This window comes from Urocitellus parryii, chromosome 1 (genome assembly GCF_045843805.1).
Source record: "Urocitellus parryii isolate mUroPar1 chromosome 1, mUroPar1.hap1, whole genome shotgun sequence".
NCBI lineage: Eukaryota > Metazoa > Chordata > Mammalia > Rodentia > Sciuridae > Urocitellus > Urocitellus parryii.
In genome coordinates, this window is record NC_135531.1 from 110,675,551 (window position 1) to 110,688,114 (window position 12,564).

A 12,564-nucleotide genomic window follows, 5' to 3' on the forward strand; every position below is an offset into this window, starting at 1 on the left:
AACAGTTGCCATGCTAGGAAATACTCTTTACTCTGGAAATCCATTGCTTAAAAAGCAAGCATCCTCTTACTGCAGGAAAAGGGGAGAAGAGATATTAAGGAATAGATGAGCAAAGAGATGAAGTTGATTTCATTGTTATGTTTTGGTAACAGTTTATCCCCAAGAAGAATAGCAGTATAGTATTAGAAAAAGTGGATTTAAACTCAGATGAGGGCTGGAGAATCATTTTTTAAAGAACTGAAACTGAAGACATTCTGTATAATGAAAGTAAATATGATGAAGTGTCTGCTTACTATATTATGAACAGTGTCAAGAGGAAAGAGCCTTATTCTTTTCTTCACTGACACCTAGCTCTTCAGCATTCCCTGTATGAAACACTATTTATGGGGAAACTTTAATAAATATCACGTAATGGTAGTCCCATAATTGAGTAAATTTAGGAAACACTAATTACCATTATCTCTCTCTTTAGATTTGCTAAGTATGGTTACATTAATAAAATTGTTTAAATTTACTCACTCGGGGTTTTCCCACAATTATTTGACTATGAGCTTATTCACAAAGTATCTTTCAGAATTAGATTTGAAAATGTGAATCTAGAAGGTTTATATTGGCTAACATTCTAAGTTTTCTCTCAGTATGGACATTCTTTATTACTTTGGGTAACATTCTGTACCACTTCTTAGAAGTTCATCAAGTTCATTGAGATCTGAAAATAGATTATTGCTCCTAAAGATCGTGGGCAGAAGACTTGAGGTCTAGAGATTGAGGCTGAGTTGTAGGTCTTGAGAGGATGGCAATTGGCATCACAATCTAAAATTAAAATATTTAGGGGGAAAATTGAAATTGAAACTGCTAAAGACTCTCTAGCTCTTACCAACAGTTTACAGGGATGACATGAGATACAATTGAAAAATTACAACTCAGAAACTCTAGTTTAGAATAATCTGCTTCCTTCAAAAAATAAATTTTGTGGGAAAAAAAAGAGAGAGAGAAGGAAGCTTTGAAGAGGCACATTAACCTTGAAGTGTTTAGATTTTATTTGTATCCTGACTGGGACAGCTATGAAAAAAAATATTTATGAGACAATCAAGAAATTTTGAGCACTTTTTGGATATTTGTGATACTGAGAAATTTTCATTATTTTTTAAGTGTAACAGTAGTACTATGGTTGTAAATTTGTAAATCATTATATTTAAGAAATACATTCTAGGGCTGGGGTTGTGGCTCAGAGGTAGAGCACTTGCCTATCATGGGTGAGGCACTGGGTTTCATCCTTAGCACCACATAAAGATAAATAAATAAAGGTATTGTCCATCTACAACTAAAAACTATTTTTTTAAAAAAACCTTAAACTTAAAAAAAAGAAATACATTCTAAAATATTTGCTTACAAATAACATGTGGTCTAGGTTTGCTACAAATAAATCCCAGGAAGGGGGATAGCAATGAAAAAAAGACTGGCCATAAGGCGATACAGTGGGTAAATAAGGACTTGTAACACTATTTTCTCCAATTTTGATTCTTTTAAATTTTTCAAATGGAAAGATTTTTAAAAGAAGTCAGAAGATAAAGAAAGGGCAAAGAGATTGCCACAGACCTGATGAATACAGAATCTGAAAAGTCATCAGAGGAAAGATTTTGAGAAGCAGTGGGGGATCGAAACATCTTGATGCAACAGAGAAATTAAAGCACATGGAAACTAAGAAAAGAAAAATTTGTAAGAATGGAACCCTGCTCCAAGAGAACCACTGTCCTTCTAAGAAAAGGAAGAGAAGCCAGCACCCTGTCCCCTCCCCCATCAGCCCCCCTAGTTCTCTGACACACAGAAGAGATCATGTGAGGACACAGAAAGGGCTGGGCATCAGCTACAGCTAGGACAGGAGACTTCAGCAGACCAAGAATACCCTATATACACCCTTATTGCAGACTCCAGCCTCCAGAATCGTGCGGAAACACATTCCTGTTGTGTAAGCCACCCAAGCTATGGTATTTGCTATGACAACCCAAAGTTAACGATCCAGATTCAATATGTATATTTACCTGAGTAGCCTCTCTTGCTACTTTGTCCAGCTTTTTTCATATGCTTTTTCAGGATATTAGACTTAGACTTGGGGAAATGAATGTCACTAAGTAGTATTGTTTTATACCATTTTTAATGTGATGATCCGTCAAGTACAGCCACTAAGGGAACCAAGAGGCTCTGGAGGGTCAAAGTTCATTATATGCCTAGGTCTCAGGAGACACACTGCATGCAAAGAGAGAACCCCATGGTAGGAACAAGGAAATAAGTTCAATCAAGTTGGTGGGGTGCCCTGAGAGAGCCAGGACACAGCCCTGGAGACTTCTCTGGTACATTTGAATGTTACTAGGTCATGGGGTGCAGGCAAGGAAGGGAACAAGCCTTATCACACTTGTGTACCTGGCCATCTGGGCATGGTACTCTCAGCTCAACAGTGGACAGCAGAAACAAATAGGAAGTTTTAGAATTTTAGGAACTGAATATAAAGACTGAGTAATTGCATCTTTCAAATTTTATTTTTTGTGACTAGCTCTTTTCACTGTGTTCACTTTTTACTGCTTTCAAGTATGAAGAAAACCACAGCTTTCAACTTCAGTCATAATCAAAAAGCTTGGAGAGATCATTTCAACTCTAATCTTCCTCTCTCGTTCCTGCCAAAGGCACATAGACCCACTTACTGCAGCTATTAGGGAAAATGCACGTCATTTGAAGGATGATCTTCAAGATCTCCTTCTATTCTCACCAAATTGATGCTCTCAATTTTTCCTCACTTGTATTTTATCAAAGGTTCCCAAGGCCACTCTCCAATGGAATGGATGACTAGGATTCATAAGACTCGTGGTCACAACTGTGGTTTGATAGAGCAGACAAGTACAAAGACAAGTCAATAAGATGCACAGGACATCATAGGATGTGGGATACCCAGAGAACAACAGGCACTAGCTTATAAGTGTCCTTGCCCAATGGAGTCATGACGGACACTAACTTCTTCAAGGAATGAGTTATGTGTGGCAACAACACATGTGAAAAATTGCCTACCAAAAAGTTCATTAGAGAATCAGTGTCTGGCGTTTTTACTGAGAACTAGTCACCTGGGCATCCTCTGCCTACCACACAGCAAAATTGCAAGAAGAAGACCAAATATTTAGCACAAGTCACATTGTACAGTTTAGGCACAGTGAGTCACTCATTATTTAGGGATATCAAGGAAAACTTCCTGAAATTGAAGACCCATGTGTCAGCATAGGGCCAACCATGCAATCAGCCCTCCCTAAGGAGAGGAGTCTGGGACCTGCTGTGTTACCACTTTCTGTACACTCACAGGAAAATCTGCTGAAATCAGGATCTTACAGTGTCTTCACCCACTGTGATATGTTTGTGGTATTTATTGTTCTAATGACACCATTTGTCTGCAAAACTCCTGCATACACCATGAAACTATTTGTATCTTTTTGTTCAAAAAAAAAAAAAAGATGACTATAAAGGTCAGTCCCATGATTACTTACTGAAGGAGGTGGGTGACTCCCAGCTGTAACTTTTCTTTATCCCCATATGAATGTGAATCAATATAAACAAACATGTCCCAAACAGAAATCCTCCAGAACACTATTTCATCCCGTCATGTGAAAAATCCATATCCTCCCAAGACCACATCTTCTCCCTTCCCCTTATAATATAGTACCTACAATTTGTGCTAAAGCTGCATTGCCCAACTCACTTCTAGCTTCTTTTATTTTTAATTTTTGTTTATTGCTACATTATAATTATACAAAATAGTGAGATTCATTATTATATATCCAGACATGCACCTAACATAATTGGGTCAATTTCATTCCCAGTACCTCTTCTTTCCTGCTCACTGCCTTCTGGCTTCTTTAGAAGGTTTCTCACTTAAACGGAAAAGTTAAGGGGGGATCTTTCCCACACTAACTTCTGTCAGTTCCGTTTCCCCATATTTTCACCTTTACCTGTTTCCCATCCTCAACTATCACACTAGCTAAAGTCCAGTCACTCCTGCTCGAAGCCCACCTGTAGCCTCCTAAATGGACCCACCTCTCTATCATTCAGTCTTTCTGGGACCCAACATATGGACATCACTAACTGCAGCTGCAGATTTGAAGCCACTCCATGATTTCAAATGTTCAATATTACCTGTTGCCTATTTCCTAATGAGTAAAATTCTCACTCCTCAGCCTGTCATTAAGATCTCCCACAGTTTGGCCAGTCTTTTTTTTTTTTTCCTAGTCCCCTGTTTCTCAACTGCTATTCCCATATTCACTTCTGATATGAACAAGGAATCCACTTAATGAAGCTCCTCAGGATAATTTAGTCAAAAACATCTCAAAGGGACCAACTATTTTCAAATGTCCTTTTCAAATGTCCTTTTTGCCAGGGAAACATTTCTCCCCAGGTTGGGTTCAGCAAATGTGTGATCAGGTAGCGCCAGTTTCTTCACCTTGCCAGCAAATCCATGTAAAACACCAATATCTCAGTTTCACCCCTAGGGTTCCTGATTCTATTAGTCTGGGATACAGTATGGGCTATGGGGTTTGCAAAAAGCTGCCCAGGGTTCATATGCACAGCCGGAGCTGAGAAAACCAATTCAAGCAATTGCCTGTACTTTGTCTAATACAGACTATGCAAAAATCACAAACAATAATTTATGCCTATTTTTTATTTCTGTATTCCTTATCTGAAATTACTATCTGCTATCAGTCCCCATTTCTCATCATGGAAGTTTAACTCCAATGCCATTTTCTTAAGAGGTCTGCCTGATCTCCAGAGAAGAGCACTCTTACCATCCTCTAAAAGGACAGCAATTTTGCTGACCCCACTTTATGCCACTCCCCACTCTCCACCTCTTATTCTTATACTCCAACTGCCCCCTCTTTTTTCAAATGCCTTTCTTTCTCATTGTTGATTTTTAACACAATTTTCTGTTTGATGTTACATGAAATTTTGAAAAATCAAAACATGACTTTTTATTTTAACAAGTGTTTGAGCTATTTATTCATCCGGCAAGTTACATAGAGGTTTTCTTCTAATACTCCCCAAGTAACCATTTGATCCAAGGGCAAATGCTCACCCCTAGTAATTTTAGGATCAGTGTCAATAATCCAGGTACATTTGCTTTGTTTCTCATTGACAACCTGTCACGTTTCAGGCTTATGCTTTCAAGTCCAAAGTTGTTTACATGAGAATCCAAAAACAAAAGTCAACCAAAATGGTCCCCTTTGTCACACTCTCCTGCTATCCTAGGCTGTATTCCCATGCATATTTTAGGACAGAGCAAGGAAAGAGAATTAACATGCATCATTAGTTGGCAATAGCTTGGTGTTCTTTCCCGGACTGCTTCAGGGCTGACAGCTCACCTGCATTTTGAAACAGACACCTGCTAATTCAACTTTCCACCCTTTAATCTCACTCTTTCATCCACAGCATTTTAATCACCCTACAATTAATATACTCCTGGATGTACCCACAAAGAAGAATGGGATGGGAGGAGGAGGGAAGGGAGACTGGCCTAATAATAATTCACAGTCCACATTCCCCTCCTTCTTTGTGCCTGGTTCCCTAATCCTGATTCATTTTGCCTTAATAACAGGCCTCAAAACACTCTCACCACTACTCTCAACATGCACACACACACACACACACACACACACGCACACACGCACACAAACACATGTACATAAATGATATATTATCTCTTTGAACATAACCATCAATTCTCATTTTCATGAAAAATCTAGCTCTCTGCCCCATGCTTCCTCAAACTGACTGCACACGCCTGGGGACTCCATGTCTCCGTGGGAGGAGGTAGGTAGACGGACAGTGTGACAAAGATAGCAAAAGTTCAAAAGAAACTGGTAGACAGAAGAAAAGAGAAAAACGAGCAAACAGACTTTTTTCTTTACCACTTAAATGCTCACCATGAATGTGGAGCAATTTTGAATTCTCAATACTCGAAAGACTCCAAGCCCCTGCCTGCCCTGGCTTTATTGGTATTCACCCTTCGCAAGTGAAAGGTAAGCCCCGGATTATCAGGAGCTAAGTGCAGAGCCCCTGCCGTGCCTCCCACTACCTGCTCACTCCCTAGAAACTGACCCTCAGCTGTGACCAGAGTGGCTGGGGTTTGTCAGCAGTCCCTGGGTATTCACCTAGGCAGGCACAGTGGGACTTGGACTCCACCCTTAAGAGCAGGCTGCCTGCTGGGGCCTAGGCATGGGGCTTCGTGCAGGGATTTCATCTGTCTCTGCAGAATTTTGTTTCTGTCCATCCCAGGGATTACCCAACTCCTTAAGTAGCCATTCTAGATTCTCATGGGGTGTCTTGGTATCCTCATGGAATGCCTTGTTCATATTATTAACCACCAACCTTTTGCTATGAACAGTACACCTTACTTCAGTGAACACCCTCAACAGATCTCTGGTGTAGTGCTTGTTGTCTTGTTCCCATTTCACAGGTGAAGACACTGAGGCACAATATTTCCCCATGTGAGATGTACAGGTTCTCCCAATTTTCTACTATGACATGCATTTTCTCACTTGGTACTCAGAACACTCAGAGCTTGAAGTGGCTTGTCTGATTCATCCTGTAGATGGAGAAAATAAGGAATCATGTGATAGATCCAGAGGTGCATCCTCTCTTTGTAAGACTGGCAGAATGAAACAAGAATGCTTATTGCTTCCTATAAATTTAAAGAGACACTCTTTCCAAACCCAAATTCCTTTCCAAAAAACAATCAGGGTACACCCAGAGTTCCAGAGATTTGTGATTACATAGATGAGGTTACACAACAAGAAATGTGACCTATAGACCAGTACTGCCACCACAAAGGCCACAAATATGGCTTTGAATCTGCCATTTAATTAAATCCTGATCACTCATTAAACTAGCAATGTGCACATTTTCAATGGATTCACTTAGTTTCCCTTTAAACTCGTTTTTGTAATAGGGTTTTTCTGTTGGAAAAGTTTCTTCACTTGTCTGCTCATTATCATTTTCCCGATTCTTGGTCTCATTTAACAATGGAAGCCACAATCTCTGCCTCAGGATTCAAGTCTAATAATCCTTCCACTGTTCCATGGTACCTCTACTCTTCAAACACAAGGATAAAAATATACTCATGAGGTAGTTTTTTTTGGTGAACTATGTTCACCAAAAAAAGATGTGTTAAAACCCTAACATCCAGTACCATGAATGTGAACTTATTTGGGGAAAAAAAAAATCTTTGTAGATGTAAGATATAATGTGGTCCTACTGGAGTAGGGTTAGCGCTTAGTCCAGTGTGGCCAATGTCTTTATAGATGAGAAGAGAAACAGACACACCTGCACAGAGAAGAGCAGCATGAGATGATGGAGACAGAGATTAAAGTGACGCCTCTCTAAGGCCAGGAGCACCAGAGATTGCCAGTAACCCCCCCACACACACACCGAAGGCAGGAGAAAGGGGGGAAAAGCATTTTCCCTGAGGCCTTCAGAAGGGTCCTGGCTCTGCTGGTGCCCTGACTTCAGGCTTCTTCCTAGCCTCCAGAACTGGATAAACTTCTACTGTTTAAGTCACACAGTTTGTGGTTCTCTGTTGCGATGGTGTTTTGGAAGCTAACACAGGTAGCACCTGATTACAGATATTATAGATCTGAGCCACCCACAGGGAATGGGCTGCAATACTTTCCAGGTTCAAACAGACAGAGGCTAAACTGATTTCTTAAAACATATCACCATTTTCTTAACTTTCTGCAAATACAGTAAAGTTTCCTACATTTGTTTTGAGTCCTTCAGCGGGGTAGGAAATTTTCCATGCTAATTTTCCTTTTCCCAAAGAACTGGAACACACAGCCAACCTTTGCTAATCTCCATTTCCCCTGCCCTATACTATCTGTTGAGCCTCATTCCATCTAGCAATAGTTGCCAGTCAGTCCTTCTCAAACTCTGTTGAGTATCAGTACCACCTGGGGAGTTTTGAAAGCTCCCAGTGCCCAGGGCCAATTCCATGAGAATCCCCGGGTCTGGAAAGGCGACCCAATCATGCATGTTTTTGAAATTCTCCAGCAGATTCTCATGATTTTTCAGTCAAGCCCAATATCCTACAAATTCCTCTTGAGGTTTTATTTTGTCAGAGGAAAAGATTACGTAAATCCTTCTCTAATTATAAGCATCTTGAGTAGGGATCAGTGTGCAATTCACAGCCTGTTTAATAAACAAAGTTTTATTGAAACACAGCTATGAGCATTCATTTATATGTTGCTTCCTGGTGACAATGACCAACTTGAATATCACCACAAAGACCATACAGCCCACAAAACCAAAAATGTTTACTGTCACTTAAGAAGAAGTTTGCAAAAGACCCAAACCTATCGGGTCTATATTTTCTTCCCATAGTAAAGCCCAGCAGAGGACTTTGCACTTAGTAGGAGCTCAGATCAATTAAACTGAAGTCAAGTGAACTGAAACAAGCTGAATTAAATTGAATCTTCTTCAACATATTATCTGAAAAGATTCCAAGCTATTATACCTCCCAGGAATATTTGCATTTTAATAAGTAACTCATAAGGCCCCCAAAGCCTTCATTTGAAGACAGAAAGGAATACCTAATTGTTGAAATTGCAAGTGCCTATAATTATGAATGCACTGTTCTACTGGATTGAGAAATCTCCCCGACAACCCCTCAAACACCAGGAATGTTGCCACCTAGATTACTTGAGTACAAAATCTAATGACTGAAACATGTTACTGGAGAACTTGACAGTCCTTAGTGTTAAAAAAAAAAAAAAAAAAAAAGGAAAATCCCCAATTTCTATTCACTTTTCTTGTGCTTCTTTTTCTTAGTCTAGCAAGCTCTATCCAAGTGAAAACTTCAGTTTTCTTAAAAGGTATCACTATTTCCCATTTTCTAGTTCCTTGAATTTTCTTCCTGTGTGGCCTTGTATTTATTTATTTTTATTGTGAGAAGGTATGTCAGCCCAAGCATGCCGGAAATTTGTATTATTTAATTTTACTCTAGTGCATGAGTGATGGCCATAGGCTCTGAATTGAATTCTCTTGATGCCAAATCAACTTAACTGGGAAATTCGTCAGCCAACTCCATTGGTGCAAAGTCCTCTAACATCCTCATAGATTGAGAAGTTCTTAAATTTTAATTAATTACTATGGATGCTTGTCAAGAACAAGTGTCACTCTGGCATTTTAGTGAATCCAAACTCTCCCAGGATTTTGGAGGCTGACTCCAAATGAGTCAAGAGATCAAATCCAACCAAAGAGTAAGATCAAGAATTAAATTCAGAATCTTGTCTCCTGGCCACTGAACTTGAACAACATACTGAACCTCTCTCTTAGTTTCCTCAGGTGTAAATGGGATGTGATGAAAGAAATGTAGGAATAATGACATGTTTAAAAAAGAAAGAAAGAAAGAAGCAACTTGGCACAGTGCCCAACACACAGTAAGTATTAAATAAATGTTCTGTTACTCTTATAACAGCTTCCTTCTTTGGAACAGATGACTCTAGAGAATTCCAACCCATATTTTCATGAAATTAAAAAATACCAGCCCATAATTACTGCATCTTGTTTGTGTGATGTTTTGTTTATCAACACAAAATTCTTAGAACATCCACCTAGCAAAACATTACAGCATTGCATGACTCTAACTAACCCAATAACCAAATCTTCTTGTCTTCACATTTTTTTTCTCCCTGGAATATTCTTTTCCTTGCTAGATTATTAGACCTTTTTCCTTCTAGGGGGGGCTTGAATGGCTCCTTCATCCTATATAACAAACTCTTCGAAAGCCTGGCTCCACAACACCAGGCTGACTAAGTTCATCACAGGTGATCTTTTATTCTAACCTCTCCCTCCCCCTCTCCCGCCCCTCTCTTTCTCCCTCTCTCTACTCCAAGAACATGTCTTGATAGCCCTTATTCCACAGTCTCTCTCATGAACCTCAGGATTCACCCTTCTCTCCTCTGTCTTCTCAAATCATACCCATCCTCAAGATTTAGAATCAGTGCAGTATCCTCCCTGATAGAGACTCCTAGTTAATTCCTACTTAGTTAACACTTACCTAAACACCTTCTTTCACACTTTAATGATGTGTGATGTGTCCTGGTTATGATTACTTATAGCCTGATTATAATCCATGAAGTAGAAAATATCAATCAAGTTTCTTCTGTAGATCAAGTTTAATGAACATATATAAACTGAGCATGGTTGTGCACACCTGTAATTCCAGTTAATCTGAGGTTGAGACAGGAGAATTGCAAGTTCAAGGCCAGCCTGGGAAACTTAAAAAGATCTTGTCTCAAACTTATTTTAAAAAGAAGGAGGAGGAGGAGGAAGAGGAGGAGGAGGAGGAGGAGGAGGAGGAGGATAATTAGCAGCAGCACTGGGGTAGAACTCAGTGATAGAGCAATCCTGGGTTCAATCCCTAGTACCACAAAAATGTAACTAAATAAATAACAATTAAAAATCATGTATACTATGTGTATGGGGACATCAAATTTGATGTTGGATATATGTATATATATATATATATATATATATATACATATATCCAAGACTGATAGATAGATAGATCGATCGATCGATCTCCAGGACTGATTCTTTAAGACCTTGGGAAAGTTTTCTTCATCTCTCTGGTCCAAAGTTTCTTTAATTGTAAAGGCAGATATTATTATAAAGATTAAGTAAATACAATATTGAGTATCTGGCACATTAAAACCACTCAGTCAATACTAGTTATTATTTTGTAATGAACTGAATAAATGATTCCTTTGAAACCCAGTAAGTTTTTTTATCAACAGGTCTCACATACTGTGTCTTAGCTTTGTCTTTCCCAGAAACATGTATGGGGTGCTACTCTTTGCTCATTTTTGTAGCAGAGTCTTCACAGAGGCACATGAGCTACTGCAACTCAAGGTAGAGCAGCCAGGGGAGGAAGGGAGAAGATTGTATCCATAGATTCTTGTCTTTCGTTCGTGAAAGGCTGTGCCCTCAGGACACGAACTCCCCTGTATAGCCAGTGTGTGCTTCTGGTAGATGGAAAGTAGATCCTCAGTATCTCAACTCTCAGTTTGGGTGAAAGGCAATAAGTGCCAGATACAGGCAGGAGGAGAGACCCTATTGGGTTGTGATCATGGGACCAAGAAGTAGAGGTCAAGCAGAAGCACAATATGGGGCTGAAGGTTTTAGAAAAACCTGAGACTAAGAAGCCTGGCATACTATAAGATAACTAGACTATCCCATAATTCATTTCTTCCTTTCTCTTTGTTTTGGATATTTTCCAGAGATTTTATATAAATTATGCCCTCATTATTTTGAATGATGATGGGAATGTTCATTTTCTTACTTTTTAAATATTTGTTATCATAATATCAATATATTTTTAATATAGAGAAATTAGAAAACAGAGAATAAAAATACTTCAAAATCTGTTCATCATGATGTATGTTATACTTAGCATTTTTAACACAGTATACTCTGGATATTTCTTACTATTAAGCAACTCTCTAAAACTTATTGTTAGTGGCTTTATAATATTTCATTTTATGTTTGAACAATAACTGGCTTCATCAATCCCATATTATTGGATGTTTAGACATTGTTTAAATTAAACAACATCAGAGTAAACAGGCAATGTTCCTAATGACAAATTCCTGGGAAGGCAATTGCCAGTTAAAGGATGTGTCCTCTTTTAACACTTTGGGTACACATTATCAACTTCTGCAAAAATCCTGTACTGAGGAGTACAGTACCACTGAGGAGTTTACTTCTCCAGCTGTGTTTGAGATTAAGATATCCATTTCCGGATCTACAGATTCTACTTAATGGCTCTGACCTCAGCTGGGGCCGTGCTGAGCGTGTTGAGATTGACCAAGCATGATTCCAGTCAATCAGCACTCTGTCTTATCACCAGACAATGTCCTGAGAGCTCTTCAGAGGCATCAGCTCCTCAGAGTCCTGGAGAGACTCTTCTTCTTTATTTCAGCTCTACCTGAGAAACTCATCAACTGAATCATCACACTCAATATCATGAAATAATATTCATCGTGGCTGGAACTCTTTGGAAGTCAACACTGGTTGTAGCAAATGACTTTATTTCAGACCTTGTTGGGACATTTGTGTTCTGGTAAGAATAATTCCCACATAGGCAATCCTGAGTAACCTGTTTGTCAACCTTACAGCACTAAACCACAATTTTCTGGGTTGCGTAATCCTTTCATCTCTGGGAAACACATTTGCCTGCCCAGCTAGGCTCTTGGTGTGCATAAAACAATAATAAGCATTTACACCGGGCTTTTAACCTTCAAAGTATTTGTGAACATTAACTAATTAATTTTCACAACACTCTTGTAAGATTAGTAAGTGCTACTCCTCCGCTGAAATAAAAACAGTATCAACCATTGAAACATTTGACACATCACAAAAACCTCAGAACCTAATAGTCTGTGAAGAAAAGATTGTTGATTACTAGCTCAGTCATGAGAGGGGAAGGCAGTTGAACAGACTGGCAGAGGGACTCAGACCAGGGAACACTTAGATTTT